The sequence below is a fragment of the Arvicanthis niloticus genome, chromosome 11 (genome assembly GCF_011762505.2).
Source record: "Arvicanthis niloticus isolate mArvNil1 chromosome 11, mArvNil1.pat.X, whole genome shotgun sequence".
NCBI lineage: Eukaryota > Metazoa > Chordata > Mammalia > Rodentia > Muridae > Arvicanthis > Arvicanthis niloticus.
The window spans coordinates 79,241,983-79,259,079 of record NC_047668.1 but is presented as its reverse complement, the minus strand read 5'-3'; the positions used below and the strand labels follow the sequence as shown (position 1 = coordinate 79,259,079).

At 44.7% G+C, this 17,097-nt stretch overlaps 1 long non-coding RNA gene across 1 annotated transcript; it reads left to right on the top strand.

Annotated features, from left to right (window-relative positions):
• Positions 1–4,353: 4,353 nt before the first annotated feature.
• On the top strand, positions 4,354–10,863 carry LOC143443942 (uncharacterized). The gene is made up of 2 exons (XR_013113401.1): positions 4,354–4,715; positions 9,630–10,863. It is a non-coding gene; the product is annotated as an uncharacterized LOC143443942 (long non-coding RNA).
• The last annotated feature ends 6,234 nt before the right edge of the window (positions 10,864–17,097 follow it).

Genomic DNA, 17,097 nt, shown 5'->3' with positions numbered 1-17,097 from the left:
AGTGTCCTAGGTAATTAGATCAGATAGCAGTTTTAAGGTAAGTCAGGAATTGTCAGAGATATTAGAAGCTCCACTGTTTATACTGCCTCCAAAGCTCAGGACAGGTAGAGAGAATATACAGAACCCTAAAACTAAATACCCCCAGGAACTGGTGCTGGCTAGAGTGTCCTTTGTCCTTGTTCCACATCCAGAATGTCCCTTTTGTGTGAGAAATGATTTTTCAGGCTACTAAGAGACTGTTCCTGGTGCTGGTGACCATCCAACCGCCTTGAAATCCACCAACACCTGTGCCTGATGCCAACCTGAGAACATCCAGACACCTGAACAACCCCCTGCTATTTAGCTCAAAGTCACCTGCTATTCTACAAGCCCAAAGAGCAGGCCTTGACTCCTGTGACATCCCCACCCACATTACACACACAGGGATAATGCTGCCTTAGAGGGTGGGGCTTAGGGTGTGTACACCCAAGGTTAAATTACAGTTTGTGATTCCAAGATTGAAATTGAAATGTGAATCTAGAGTTATATAGATTTGTTCCTTTTTGTAATTTCTCTTTATTATATATGTGATTTTATGTGTATGTAGACAACTATATGCCACAAAATATGTAAAGGTCAGAGGACAACTTTGAAAGTGTGTTTAAAGAAATAGAAATTTTTTGAGACCCCTAGCAAATAAAATAGAGCCCGAGGACACTTGCTAACAGATATTTAGTGCCTAAGATTGATAAATGGTGAGCTTGCAGTTCAAGATTAACCCTTTATATATCTACTTCTGTGTTAGATGAAGTCAAAGATTATTGTGTACTTGTCCAGCTAGTTCCCGCAGGTACTCTTGAATGTGAGTTTGAGATACACCCTAGACGCTTCAGCAGGGAGCCTGTTTCCTTGACTCTAGCTGTTACATTGAGACTAGGAGTGGCTGCAGGTGTGGAGACAGGTGCTGCTAAGAGAACTAGACTTGCTGTTTTTTAAAGAAGAAAGTCTGTGTGCTGCTAAGGTTAGACCAGAGACAGAAAGATAGAGAGGTGCAGCAAAGTTGGTTCGAAAGTTGGTTCAGTAAGTCCCCTTGGTCAACAACCCTATTATCCTCCCTTACTTGGCCTCTTGTGATTTTACTCTTGCTTTTAACCATAGGCCCTTGCATTTTAAATAGATTAGTAACTTTTGTTAGAGACAGGATAAGTGCTGTTCAACTTTTTGTGTTGGGCCATCAATATAGAGCTTTAGGTCAAGAAAATGATAATTATGGTGACACTGGAGTTTAAACCTTTCTAAAGATCCAAATTGGAAAAAGTGGGGTGGGAATGGACTTATTAATAATTGAGTTTTTATGATTAAAAACTGTCATTAGAGAAAATGGGGGAATGAAGAATGAAAAATTATAAAAATCATTTTTATAGAATATATACATATATAGATGCTTTTTAAGTTCTTTTAGGAACATAGAAAATTTTCTCTGAAGCAAGCCAGGCCAGTTTCAGGAACTGGCTGAAAGTCATTCAGGTGGCGAAACACAATGACAGGGCTGTGGCTCTACGGTTGAAACAAGTGAGAAATAATCAATAAATAGTTGGTAAATGACAGGGTAGGGCAGTGACATGGTAAAACCACATTTTTGAGAAGAATGAGTGTGCAGAGTGATTTTCACATGACTCTGGATCATTTGGGCTAGATTCCTCTGAAATGTTCCTCCCTTGGTCTTCCCAGTGCTATGTTCAAAATTTGTAAAACAACCAATCATGTGTAACCACGAGAAAATGCCTTCTTTCCCCACCCCATGCTATAAAAGACCCCTTAGCCCACCACTCGAGGTCAAACTCTACTCTTGAGAGAGTTCATGGTTTGACCTTGGCCGGTCAACTTCTGCTGATTGAATGAATCAATTAATGAAGCCTCTGCTGATTGCATCCAGGTATGGTTTTTTGTGATCTTTGGGTGGTCATGATTTCCTGAGACTTGAGGAAGGGTCTCCCGAGTTTGGGGGTCTTCAGTTCGACTATATATTTTTTGGCCAGCCAGTTCCTGGAACGACCCAGCTGACCTGTATTCTTGGTTCTGCTGCTTTGTGGTCAGCTAAGTTCCTGGACCATAGCTGGCTTCATTCTATCTGCTAGGGGTCTCAAAAAATTTCTATTCCTTTCATTCCCTACCTCCTCCATCCTGGAATGTGTCTCTGTGCTTTGGGTCTTCCCCTCCCGAAGGTGGGTTCTCAAACTCTGAGGTCTGAGGAATGTTAATCAGCCTCTCCCTTACTCTCCTGAATGTTAATCCAGCAAGTGTTCTCTGACTCAGGAATAATGTACTCCTCCTGGAATGCAGAATGCATCCTGGGGCAGTGAATTCTAAGACCTAAAAGTCTCACATTTAGTTCTGCTTTCTTTGTGGAACTAGTAAACCAGCTGGCCTACATTTTTGGTTCAGGTCTAGGGGTCATAAAAACTTTCCATACTTTTCATAAGTTTTCTATATCTTTCAGCTACAGAAGACTCAATGTCCAGTTTTGTTTGTGAGAATTGTATGGAAAGGACAGTGCATGTCCAGTCAAGGTTTCAGCTCTGTGAGCCTAGCAGTGGAGCCAGGTTCCATGATGGTGAGTTTCCCTTGCTGCCATTACAAGAGTATCACTATCAGCAAAATACTGGCAACATGGATCCCCAGTATTGCAGGTTTTAATCAGAAAAATTAATTTTGTGCACAATTCATGGAGTGTACATGGTGAGAAATGTTGCTGACCACGTGCTTCAGTGTTCTGCTCTGTGCAAAAGGCGTGTCACTTTATGTCACAGCCAACACACCTGCTGGCAATAAGGGAAGCTCCTGCAGAGGGCACTGTCCAGGTCCCTCAGGAATCTTATTTGGAGCAATTAAAAGAGAATGTGCTTGGCCCTTTCTGGAGGTGAGTGTGCAGCACCCATGGATTTGCCTTTCTGATTGACAGTTTTACACTCTGTTTTCCAAAGTGGCTTGTAGCCTTGGGAAGAGTTGTCTGTTGTGAAAATGTCCACAGATCTTTTCACACAAAGTGCATACCCATGCTTGATAATCAGTAGCCACTGTAAGACTTTTGGGTCTCAGTTTAAATTTAAGATTAAAAAAAATCCCACTGTCCCAGGACACATCCTGGGAGGGGCATTCCTGAGTCAGAGGACACTTGCTGGATTAACATTCAGAAGAAGAAGGGAGAGGCTGATTAACATTCCTCAGACCATAGGGAAGGGGACCCACCTGCGGAAGCCCCAGAGCACACATTCCAGGATAGGAGGTAGTCAGGAAGCCAGACCCTTAATAAATAATCCTGGGCAAACGGAAGAAAGTAATGTGTGAATCTGGAACCTGAGTCAGCCTTTGTGATTGCCCTCCTGTGCTCTGTATAAGAACTACTCCCAGCCTTTTTGGGGGGCTCTCTTGCCTGCATGTGAGAGAGTCCTGGTGCACCAGTATCATTAAACTTCATGTTGTTGCAACAAATCCTCTGTCCATGTGTGATTCTGGAGGAGCATGTCCCCTGGTTTAGATCTTAGAATTTACATTCCAACACCACCAGGGAAGGCTGGCCAGGCTAGACTCCAGTAGGGATTTGTCTCAGCCATTCTTGACAAGAGAACTAAAGTCACACCCACCACAGCTCATGCAGGGAGGAGAGCAGGCACCCAGCTAATTGTCCCTGTGAAACCATCAAATACCACCTATGGACCAGTTTTCTGTTTTTGGCCATGTGCTGACTTTCAAGAATATAGGACCAATTTTGTTAGAACAGAAAGCAGGACAATATAGTGGGAAATTGCCATAACCAGTTGAGAGCATGGCAGGACCTGATCATAACTGGAAACAGTATAGAGGGAAGATCAGGGTCAGAGAGGAGACCCAGAGGGAGGAGGCAGAGTTAGAAGAAGGAGGCAGAGGCAGAGGAAAGAGGCTGAGTTATAGGGAGGAGAAAGAATCAGAGGGAGGAGGCAGAGGAAGGATGCAGAGTTAAAGGGAGGAAATAGAGTCAGAGGGAGGAGGCAGAGTTGTGTCATGGGAGTTGTGGTGGGGGTGCCAGGTCTAAGCTTGTCTGAGAAGCCTATTGAGGTAATAAACTCCAGAGCTGAGAAACCCTGTTCACTGTGTGGCCCTGGTTTACTTTGAGCCCTCTCTCCATGTCTCTTCTGGCATGGCAAAGTGTCACCATTACTTTATCATCAGCTCTATCCCTCCTTTCCCCTTACCAACCTTCCTCTACCCAAGCATCTGAGCCACTAACCAGGCTTTACCTGTATTTGACATTGTTTGAGAGGAGACTGTAGTGAGCCGCTGTGGCTGCACACGTGCGTTTTCCAACATGGCGCTGGCCACATGTTTCCCCAGCAATAAACAATCATTCTGCGCAGCTGCTAGGCAGAAAGAGCGCCAAACCACTGGCCTATCCCGAGGCGTAATACTGGGTAGTGAGCAAGCAGCCATTCAGAAGTGAATACGTCACTCTAGGGTGTATTTAAGGGACCCTCTTCCGGTTTCTTGGGTCTTTCCGCTTTATCGTGTGCGGTAGTAAAAAGTTCCTCGTGGCAGTAAACCCGTATCGCCTCCTGTCCTTATTCGCGGGCGAAAAGGGATTTTGGGGGCGCGCGTTACATCTGGTGCCGATTAACCCGGGAAATTTTAAGGCGCTGCGGGAGACCACCCAAGCTTGGGGACGGGTTACAAACTGCGGAACTCGAGGTGCATCCTGGAAGGTATGCTTGGCGTGGAGACCTTTGTTGCGACCGAATTTTCATTCACTGCCGCTGCTGTAGTAGCTGGCCTTGTGTGGTTTTCGTTGACAGTCTATTTTTGTTGTGAGGAACTAGCTCGAGGCACAGCTAATAGGAGTGGAGAGGTTTCAAAAAAGGTCTGCTCTAAGCTATCAGAACCAGGATGTGGCAACAGGTGCTCAGCCATAGGGTTGGGAAAAGAGAAACAGACGAAGAAGTCTGGAGAGAGACTGGCCAGAGAGTTTGGTTATAGGAAAGAATGTTCAGGAGGGATACAGGCCACTGCAGGGCCTGTTAAAGCTAGCAAACCTTCACCGGCTGGTGAAGAGAAGCGGGAACCCCCGCACCCAATTAAGGAGCCTGCTTCCATACACCTTAGCAGCTCCGAGGAAGATCTAACACAAGGAGAGGAAGAGGGCCTGGGGCAGGAACCAGCTGCCTGTACTAAGGCTGGCGGTCCCAAAGTAAGACTAAGAAAGCCTTTGAATTCCTCAGCCCCACTCTTGCCTCCAACTTACGATTCGGGCGGAGGCCCTAACTCATTCCTCAGCCCGGCGGATCAGAGGCAGCTACAGCTTGCATTTCCGGTCTTTGAAGCGGCAGAAGGCGCCCGCGTTTATGCTCCCGTAGATTATAGACAGGTCAAAGAATTAGCGGAAGCAGTGCGCGCATATGGAATTGGAGCTAACTTTACTGTAGCCCAAGTAGAGAGGTTAGCTACAGCCGCCATGACTCCAGGAGATTGGCAGAACACAGTGAAGGCGGTACTTAACAATATGGGCCAATACCTAGAGTGGAAGGCCTTGTGGCATGAGGCGTTACAAGCACAAGCTAGGATTAATGCAAATACTGAGGGACAGGAATTATGGACTTTTGATATGCTAGCGGGAGTTGGCGTACACGCGAATGACCAGACCGCTCATCCTTGGCAGGTCTACGCGCAGACAGCAGCAGCTGCGATAAAGGCGTGGAAGTCCCTCCCTAGGAAGGAAGGCAGTAACCTTTATTTGTCCAAGATAATTCAGGCAGCTAATGAGTCGTTCTCTGACTTTGTGGCGCGGATGACCGAGGCAGCGGGTAGAATCTTTGGGGATCCAGAACAGTCGATGCCGCTAATAGAACAGATGGTTTTTGAAAACGCCACGGCGGAATGCCGTGCCGCTATTGCGCCGCGGAGAGCTAAGGGGTTACAAGATTGGTTAAGAGTGTGCCGAGGATTGGGAGGTCCTCTTACTAACGCAGGGCTCGCGGCGGCGAACTTAGAAATGGCGGCAATGCTGCTTAAGGGTCAGAATCGTGGAACCTTCCCGTCAAAACATATGGCCCGGTGCTATGCCTGTGGGAAGGCCGGACATAGAAAAAGGGAGTGCCCAAATAATCAAATACCAACGAAACTGTGCACTAGGTGTGGAAAAGGCTATCATTTGGCTCAAAATTGCCGTTCTATTAGGGATATAAAAGGTCAAATTCTCCCCCCAAATCTGTCAGCCATTAAGGAGGAAAAATTTTCAAAAAACGGATATGCGGGCCCGAGATCCCAGGGCCCCAAAAGATATGGGACACTGCAGAACACTCAGGAGACTCTGTTCGCTGCAGAGCCACAAGGGGTTCCGCAGGACTGGACCTGTGCTCCACCTCCCGAGTCTTATTAATGCCACACATGGGGGTGCAGCCGATCCCGGTCGATTACAGAGGCCCCCTGCCAGAGAGAAGCGTTGGTCTTATATTAGGCCGTTCCTCTCTCACCTTAAAAGGGCTTGTGGTACACCCCGGTGTAATAGATCAGGATTATACCGGAGAACTTCAAGTTCTCTGTTCTAGCCCACAAGGTGTATTCTCTATCTCCCCTGGAGATAGGATCGCTCAATTGATTGTTCTTCCAAGCTTACATGATTGTTTTCCATCCACTGAGAAGCTTAGAGGTTCTCAGGGGCTTGGTTCCTCAGGAACTGACTTCGCTCATCTGGTGGTTGATTTTAAAACTAGACCCACCTTACAGTTAGCAATAGAGGGGAAGAAATTTACCGGAATTCTGGACTCAGGAGCGGATAAAAGTATCATTTCCGCTAATTGGTGGCCTAAGGCATGGCCTGTAGAGAAATCATCTCACTCCCTACAAGGATTGGGATATGAAGCCAGCCCTGCAGTCAGCTCCCGCTCGTTGACTTGGAAGGCAGCAGAGGGTCAGACAGGAAGTTTTATACCTTATGTGCTTCCCCTCCCCGTCAACCTCTGGGGAAGGGACATTTTACAGGGCCTAGGGCTAGTTCTGACCAGTGAATACTCCCCACAAGCTGTAAACATTATGAAAAGCATGGGATTTAAAGAAGGGAAAGGTCTTGGCAGGAACGAACAAGGAAGGTTAGATCCTGTCTCACAAGAATCAAACGCAGGAAGGCAAGGACTGGGTTTTTCCTAGCTGCCACTGAGGGCTCTATACCCATACCCTGGCTCACAGAGGAGGCCGTCTGGGTACCTCAGTGGTCATTATCCTCTGAGAAATTGGAAGCTGCTACAAAACTAATTAAAGAACAAGTGCAGCTCGGTCATTTAGAACCTTCTACCTCCCCCTGGAATACACCTATATTCGTTATTAAAAAAAAATCCGGGAAATGGAGGCTTTTACATGATTTAAGAGCGGTCAATGCACAGATGCGACTATTTGGCTCTGTGCAACGAGGTTTGCCTCTACTCTCTGCCTTGCCTAAGCAGTGGAAAATTATAATTATAGATATTAAAGATTGTTTTTTCTCTATTCCCTTATGTCCACAAGATAGGCCAAGATTTGCGTTTACATTACCTACTGTTAATCGTTTTGAACCTGATAAGAGATATCAGTGGAAAGTCCTGCCTCAGGGCATGGCCAACAGCCCTACCATATGTCAGCTGTATGTTCAAATGGCCCTCGAGCCAATTAAGAAGCAATTTCCTTCGCTGTTGCTGGCTCATTATACAGATGATATTATTATGTGTCATAAGGATTTAGGTACTTTACAGACCTCATACCCCTTATTATTAAAAACCTTAGAACAGTGGGGTCTAAATGTTGCTACTGAGAAAGTTCAATTTTCAGAGATTGGTTCCTTTTTAGGGACAGTTATCTATCCAGAAAAGATAATTCCTCAGAAATTGGAGATTCGTAGAGACCATTTACATACTTTAAATGATTTTCAGAAATTATTAGGTGATATAAATTGGTTAAGACCGTTTTTAAAAATTCCCTCGGCCGAGCTGAAACCTTTATTTGATATTTTAGAAGGAGATGCTCATATTTCCTCACCAAGGGCCTTAACACCAGCTGCGAGCCGTGCTCTGCAAGTAGTAGAAAACGCTTTGCAAGACGCCCAGTTGAAACGCATAGATGAAACCAAAACCTTTGACTTATGTGTTTTTAAAACTAGACACTTACCAACTGCTGTATTATGGCAGGAGGGGCCCTTGTTATGGGTCCACCCTAATGCGTCTCCTGCAAAGATCATTGAAAGGTATCCAGATGCAGTCGCTCAGCTTGCCCTTCAAGGGCTAAAAGCGGCTATTACTCATTTTGGAAGAGAGCCTAAGGTTTTAATAGTGCCTTATACTGCTCACCAAGTCCAAATATTAACGGCGACCTCTGATGTGTGGGCAGTGCTGGTTACTTCCTTCAATGGTCAAATAGATAATCATTATCCTAAGCATCCCATCTTACAATTTGCTTTAACTCAAGCTATCATATTTCCACGTATTGTGTCTCAGGAGCCGCTCCCAGATGGAATGGTAGTTTATACGGATGGGTCAAAAACAGGAATAGGTGCCTATGTGGTTAATGATAAAGTTACATCCAAACAATATCATGAAACCTCACCTCAAATGGTGGAATGCTTAGTGGTGTCAGAGGTTCTGGAAATATTTCCAGGTCCCTTAAATATTGTTTCAGATTCCTTCTATGTGGTTAATGCAGTAAAAGCATTGGAAGTTGCTGGGTTAATTAAGACATCTAGCAGACTTGTGGAAGTTTTTCAAAAGATTCAGCTTACCCTGGCTAAGCGTAGATCCCCGGTCTTTATAACTCATATTAGGGCTCACTCAGGCTTACCGGGACCTATGTCCCGTGGCAATGACCTGGCAGATCGAGCCACAAGGTTAATTGCATTTGCCCTTTCACCAAAGTTAGATTTGGCTAAAGCTTTTCACAAAAGGTTTCATGTGACAGCTGAGACATTAAGATGTCGATTTAACATCTCTAGAAGGGAGGCCAGAGATATTGTTACTCAATGCCAAAACTGCTGTCATTTCCTACCTGTTCCCCATACAGGAGTTAACCCTCGGGGAATCAGGCCCTTACAAATCTGGCAAATGGATGTTACCCACATCCCATCCTTTGGTAAATTACAATATTTGCATGTTTCTATTGATACTTGTTCTGGAGTTATATTTGCCTCTCCTTTGACCGGAGAAAAGGCGGCCCATGTTATTCAACATTGCCTCGAAGCTTGGAGTGCTTGGGGAAAGCCTAAAATCCTTAAAACGGACAATGGGCCAGCCTACACTTCTCAAAAATTTAAACAATTTTGTCGCCATATGGAAGTGACACACCTGACGGGTCTTCCTTATAACCCCCAGGGACAGGGCATCATTGAGCGTGCTCACCGCACCCTTAAAACTTATTTGATAAAACAAAAGGGAGAAGTTGAGGAAGCTCTGCCCACGGTGCCACGAGCTATTATTTCTCTGGCACTTTTTACCCTCAACTTTCTGAATTTGGACAGTCAAGGCAATTCAGCGGCTGATCGACATTGCCTGGAACCAACTAGGCCAAAAGAAATGGTAAAATGGAAAGATGTTTTGACTGGTCTATGGAAAGGCCCGGATCCTATTTTAATAAGATCCCGGGGAGCGGTCTGTGTGTTTCCACAGGGGGAAGACAATCCATTTTGGCTGCCAGAGCGACTGACGCGGCGACTCGCGGTTCCTGAAAAGGACCCCCCCGAAGGATTCATCTGCAGACGCTCTCAGCTCCCATTTGGACTCTCCAAAATCGGGTTCCTAGTATATACAGTAAATTTAGATGGTTAACCTATCTGCTTCTCAAAAACCTATGCCCTTGCCTTCTTAAAAGGCGTTGCTGCTGCTAACTTGTACCAATGTAACTCGCTTTATATTACAGTGCTGGTCTGCTTTTCTATAAGCAGGTCTAATAGCCAGTTTACCACTCTGATCCCTATCCCCGTTCAGACGTCTGAGACCTTGATTTTATCCTGACAAGAAAGGAGATTCTAATATAACTGCAGCCCTTATCGATGCTATTACCATCCCTACAAATTGCAGCTGTAACAGCTGACTTAGACATGGTTAATCAAATCACAGCAGCTACTGTTGCTAATCAAATTTCAGAAAAAACCTCTGAGGCTTTTGACCCTCCCACAGAAAGTGGATGTGTTGGTCAATCAGAGAGTTTATTCGCTCCAAGCACACTTGATACAGCTCGCAGATATGGCTCAAATGAGCTGTGTCTCAATGACCCCATATCCAGGTATTTCACCTCTGAGATTTGTGAATGATACATTTATTTAAAGCCATAATCTTTCTGCTTACTTAAAAGGAAAGTGGAATGGGAAGTTGGACCAGATACAGCCGTGATTACAAGCTCGGATTTCCAGCGGATGAAACCTGCTGCCCGTGGAGATTTTACTTCTTAAAAATAAATTTCTTCTGCCTTTTCTTTCCTTCTTTCTTTCTTTCCAAAGAGCCGGAATAGGCCTGCGTGACACACTTCTAGGATGTGAACTAGTATTCATAGATGGATGGTTTGTAAGCTCAAGCCCAGCAAAAACGTGACAAGGTAGCTCTAAGCCTAAGCACGCGCAGCCTTGGGGCAAGCATCCTCCCTGAAATTTGATGATCTAGGCTAGAAATAGCCTATGACAGAGACATTCTCAGTCTATGCACCCCAAGAGCTCGGCTCATTTGCACTGGGTAGATGAGAAGTCTTGTCCAGTCAGCTCTTGCCTAAATAATTGTGATACCAGATAATAGGTTGACAGCCCTTGCACTCCTGGGAGCTATATATATACTCCATTGCACAGGGATGGGTGTCAATTCTCTTTATATTTCCTTAGCCCATGCACCCAGAGGACTCGTTTCCATGGCACCTGGAAGGGTAAGGAAAAAATCTTCGGGCTATAAGCTCTTGATCGCTTACTCCCCCCCAAGATGGAGTTTGCTTGATCGGGTTTGAGTTCGAATCTTATTTGGTACTACATTTAATAGGCAAAAGGCTGTTTCATATTAATAATTTAAACAGGGAGAGATGTAGTGAGCCGCTGTGGCTGCACACGTGCGTTTTCCAACATGGCGCTGGCCACATGTTTCCCCAGCAATAAACAATCATTCTGCGCAGCTGCTAGGCAGAAAGAGCGCCAAACCACTGGCCTATCCCGAGGCGTAATACTGGGTAGTGAGCAAGCAGCCATTCAGAAGTGAATACGTCACTCTAGGGTGTATTTAAGGGACCCTCTTCCGGTTTCTTGGGTCTTTCCGCTTTATCGTGTGCGGTAGTAAAAAGTTCCTCGTGGCAGTAAACCCGTATCGCCTCCTGTCCTTATTCGCGGGCGAAAAGGGATTTTGGGGGCGCGCGTTACAGGAGACAATGGTGGCTCCGATTGGAACCTTCACAACCTGTCCCAGTCACGGGACCAATTGCAGACCTGGTAAGGGGTCCTGGCCCTGGGGGCTAGACAGAGCTGGAGCATGCATTATCATACTGAATCCTGCTCAGTCCAGAGAAGATGAGCTTCATCTCTAAAGGAATGTAGGGGGCTGAAGAGATGGCTCAGCAATTAAAAGCACTTGTTGCTCTTGCCAAGGACCCCAGTTCACTTTCCAGCACAGAACCATCAATAACTCCAGTTCAATGGATGTGATATCCTCTTTTGACCTTCATGGGCACCAAGAACACAGGGTGCATATATATGTGTGTAGGAAAAACATGCATAATTATTGTTTTATATATGTATGTAATATACAATATCATATTGTATATTAATTCCTTTTAATTAAAGGAATGTGGCCTTATCAAAGTCAGACTTTAGCAGACTACCTGTGAAGCCACACTCTCTCGTCAAGCGGACCCTTTGCACAGGCACCCTCTCAGGAGTGGGGCATTTATGTATTATTCTAGCAGCTGGGTGACTCACATGGATAAGAGCAAGTACCTTAAGCACTGAACTTTCTCCACTGCTCATGTTCTTTCCTTCTACTAAATGGGTCTCAGGTCAGCAGGCTTTGACACACACACCTTTACCCACTGAGCCATCTCAATGGCCCAGAGCTCAGTGTATTGACTTGTCCATTCAACAAAAACTGACCACACCATGCTAAGTTCCACGAAGAAAGCAAATGAACTTTCTGGTTGAATTCCAACCTGATAAGCATTCCATGTGGAGAAGTGAGAGTAGCACTTGCCTGTTCTATACACTCTTTCTCACTTACCCTACAACCTCTCTGGCCCCTCCTTACTGCACCATGTGAAGAGACCATCCCAACCCAGAGCATTTTGAGGGAGGGTAGTCAGTGGATGGAGGCCTTGTGGCTCCCTCCCTGAGCTTTGGGGCTGTTTTATCTCTGTCCCTCATGTGAGAAGCTGCAGGCATTTGGACATGAGGACAGTGTACACTTGGTCTGAAAATGGCAATGACCCCACAAGTAACAAGTCACAGATAGGACCCTAGAAGAAGTTTTTGGGAAAGACAGAACAGGGACATTTCAGGATTCTTTTTCTATTATTTTTTTGTTGCTTAGATTTCTTTGTGTTTGTTTTGGCTTTGGATTTTTGGAGACAGGGTCTCACTACTTAGCTCCAGCTTCCTGAAATTCACTATGTAGAACAGGGTGGCCTCAAACACACAAAGACCTGCCTACCTGAGCCACCTCAAACAGCTGTGAGTTTCTGTCACTTTCTACAACCAAGGCAGTGACTCCAATGTCTCCTGGACTTTCTTTTCTAATTCTCTATCACTTTTTTATTTTAAAAAGAATTAGTTATTTTATGTATATAAGTACACTGTAGCTGTCTTCAGACACACCAGAAGAGGGCATTGGATCCCATTACAGATGGTTGTAAGCTACCATGTGGTTGCTGGGAATTGAACTCAGAAACTCTGGAAGGGTAGTCAGTGCTCTTAGCTGAACCAACTCTCCAGCCCCTCTCTGTCACTATTGAGGATCTGAACTGCTCTAACTGTAGAGTGAAAAATTATAAAGATTATTTTATAAAATATATACAGGCTGTTTCTTTACCCCTAGACCTGAGCAAAAGAATGCAATCACTAGTTCCAGAAAGTGGAACTGAATGTAAGATTTCTGGCCTTCACTGCCCCGGGATACATTCCAGGAGGAGTACATTATCCCTGAGTCAGAGGACACTTGCTGGTTAACATTCCTCAAGCTTCAGGGAAGAGAACCCACCTGTGGGTGGGGAAGACCCAAAGCAGGAAGACACATTCCTGACCACAAAGAAAAATACAAGTCATCTAGGTGAGACTGAGAAATAGTTGGGCAAGTGACAGGGCAAGACCACATTTTTGAGAGGAATGGGTATACAGAGTGTTTTCCACATGACCCTGATTCACTTAGATTGGGTTCCTCTGGAATTCTCCACTATTTTTATGTTATATTTTCTTAGCAACCTTTCACCCCCTCCTCACTCTCCAGGTTTGTGGTTTCCCCCTTTAAAAACCCTTCTCAGACTGACTGGCTTTGTCAAATTCAGCTCCTGCGTGGGCAAGCAATTTGACCGTTGGCTAACCAACTCTCCCTAATAAACCTCTGCTGACTGCATCCAGGTACGGTGTCTTTTGATTTTTGGGTGGCCGTGATTTCCCAAGACTTGAGTAAGGGTCTCCCGAGTTTGGGGGTCTTCATAACAACCCACAGAAACTGGATCCCACTTTCTTGCCATTTAAGGCACTTTGTGATACTCAGCCCAGCTTATGAAGTTGTCAAAGTCCTATCTGATAGTGAAACTGAGGCCCAACAAACATGACAAGGTCTTCCAGCACATTTCTCCTTACCACTTACATTTCTGACCTTTTACAAACCTTTTCTTTGGAATCGCCACTTTCTTTTTTTGTTTGTTTTTTTTTTTTTGTTTTTTTGGTTTTTTTTTTTTTTTTTTTTTTTTTTTTTTTTTGGTTTTTCGAGACAGGGTTTCTCTGTGTAGTCCTGGCTGTCCTGGAACTCACTTTGTAGACCAGGCTGGCCTAGAACTCAGAAATCCACCTGCCTCTGCCTCCCAAGTGCTGGGATTAAAGGCATACACCGCCACCACCCAGTGGAATAGCCACATTCTTAGATACAATTAAATCCCTTTCTTTCTTTCCCTGGCCTCTTTTCAGCACCACCCCCACCCCCTTTATGAAGGAGCTGGGCTCTTGGCTAATTTGTGTGTTTGTCTTAAAAGACAATGAAGAGTAGCAGGAAGAAGTAGAGGAAAATTAACATAAGAAAAGCCTGAAGTGAATACACAACCTACAGAATTACCCTCAGACTGGCTCCTGGCCTCTTCCAAAACACCTGTCCCCAGGTTAACAGCATGTCTTTCTTCAGGTACAAAACAGAGCCTCCAGAGGTGTTTGCTGAAGGGGTGAAAGTACTCTCTAAAAAAGCTATCAAAGCTCCCAGCCTCCTTACTCTGGGAAAGAAGAAACCAAAGGAGGTTTTTTGGCCTGAGGCAAGTAATTGCAGTCAGATTCCTGCATCTTTTGAAGAGGTCCTAGGCCTTTAGTCAGTATGACAAAAGCACTGAAGAGCCCCTTGCCCTCTTGTCTTAGTGAGCCTGTAAGCAAGGCTGAGAGAAGGTGGCCAATGGTGGGGGATGGGAGAGTAAGGTTTCCTGTGCTCTTTAACTAAGACACCCCAAGTCTGCTGGGTCCAGCAATTTCAGATACTATGTAAGGCCTAAGTCTCCTGAGACCCTCCAATCCAATAGCTGAGCCTTCTCTTCTCAAGGCTGACTGGCTTTAGCAGTCAGTCCTAGCAGTCTGATGGCTTCAGCTGAGATACTGGGACAAATATGGTATCTTACATGTGTTGTTTAGTTATATAAGACAACTATACATATAGAATATTACTCCTGAAGCATGGCCATGCTACCAAAGGAGCCACACTTTCTTTTCTGGAAAATTTCATACCAGTGTACCTGACTGGTACATATGTGTGTCAAGAGACAGGAAAACTTCAAGGTTCAGGTTGCTTCTCTATGCAGACTGGCTTGTGAAGCTGAATGTGCGTGAAACTAAAGCACAGGTCAGTGAGAGGAGCTGTTCAGCTCACCCACTGCTGAAACCAGCTGAGACCAGCTGAGAGACCAGCTCCTGTGGCCCCAAAGTTAACTATGGAAAGGATGAAGTCCAAGTCTTGTTGCTTCTAACACAGAAGCTACAGTTTATCTTTGAAGAGTCTGCCGTTTGATTGGGTTATTTATCGCTCTAATCTGCAAAGTGAAAGCTGACTGGAACTTTATTTCATGAGACTATAATGAGACCCAGAGATCAATATATGTAAAAGACTAGCAGAATTAAAAACAAAACAGCAACTACTACTACTGGGTCATGTGATAGGGCCCCAGTCAGCCTGGAACTCCTGGGCTCAAGAAGCCTTCCCTCCTCAGTGTCCTGTACAGCTGAGACTGCAGGTCCCTGCCCAGGAATGTTGGACAAGTTCTCCCCCCCTCCCCATTTTTTCCCAAGACAGGGTCTCTCTTTGTAGCTCTTGGCTGACTGTCCTGGAACTCACTCTGTAGACCAGACTGTCCTTGAACTCACAGAAATCCTCTTGCCTCTGCATCCTAAGTACTGGGATTAAAACCCTGTGCCCTTCCCCACTTGAGTGCTTGGGGAATAATTCTCTTTTCTTTTTGGTTTTCTCAGATATATTACCTTGAACTGAAAGGTATAGAAAAATTATGAAAAATACTAGTTCTACCAAGAAAGCAGAGCTAAATGTGAGATTTTTGGTCTTCACTGCCCCGGGATATATTCTACATTCCAGGAGAGGTACATTATCCCTGAATCAGAGGATACTTGCTGGATTAACATTCAGGAGAGGAAGGGAAATGCTGATAAACATTCCTCAAACCTTGAGGAAGAGAACCCACCTGTGGGTGGGGAAGGCCCAAAGCACAGATAGTTGGGCAAGGTTACATTCTTGAGAAAGATAAGTGTACAAGATGTTTTCACATGACTCTGACTAAATTAAGGGTTGAGCCTTTTGGGGGGACTTTTCACTATTTTTATGTTATGTTTCCTTAGTTACCCCTTTACCCCCCTTGGTTTGTGGTTTTCCTCTATATAAGATCTCCTCTCACCAGGCTGAATTGTCAATTCCTCTGCTCCTGCGTGGGTTATGAATTGACCATCAGCACGTTGATCCTGAAATATATCTCTTGCTGATTGCATCTAGATGGGTGTCTTGTGAACTACTGGGTGGCCATGACATCCTGAGACTTGAGTAAGGGACTCCTCTCTCAGGGATCTTTCAGAACTAATGGTGATTCTCCTGCCTTAGCTTCCCAAGTGCTGGAACTATAGAAGTGTGCTACCACATTCCACCCAACAGACAATTTTAACAAGATACATACAGCCCAGGTACATACAGCTTATTGGCACAGATGATTTCAGAAGCCCTTATTTAGCCTCCAAGTGCTGTGATTTAAATCATTGAAAACTTAAATACAAACAGTAAGAAAGTCTACTCCACTTCTAATATTTAAAAAAAATTAAAACTTTTATTTTTCATCTATTGAAAAACCTCTTCTTACAGAATCCAAAGGTCACCAGTGTCTCAAATCTACTTCATTAGTCCCACAAAGTATTTTAAGCTGGTCTTATGAGTCTATGTTCTTCCTACATTTTAACAATCTTAAGTGCCGGGCGGTGGTGGTGCATGCCTTTATTCCCAGCACTTGGAGTAAATCTGCAGAGGCAAGCGGATTTCTGAGTTCGAGGCCAGCCTGGTCTACAAAGTGAGTTCCAGGACAGCCAGGGCTACACAAAAAAAACAAACAAAAAAAAAAATCTTAAGTAAGAAAGCTAGAGAGCTGGAGAGATAGCTCAGCAGTTAAGAGCACTGGCTACTCTTCCAGAGGTCTTGAGTTCAATTCTCAACAACCACATGGTGGTTCACAACCATCTGTATTGGGATCTGATGCCCTCTTCTGGATTTTCTTAAAACAACAATAGTGTACTCATACATAAAAAAAAAAATAGGTCTTAGAAAAAAAGGTAACAATGATCTTAAGTGAGTTTTTAAGTCTGTCACAAAACAAAGATTTACTTTTTGTCCTCGAGAATCAAAAGGTTGTTAAATTTTTTGATTTCTAGGAGAA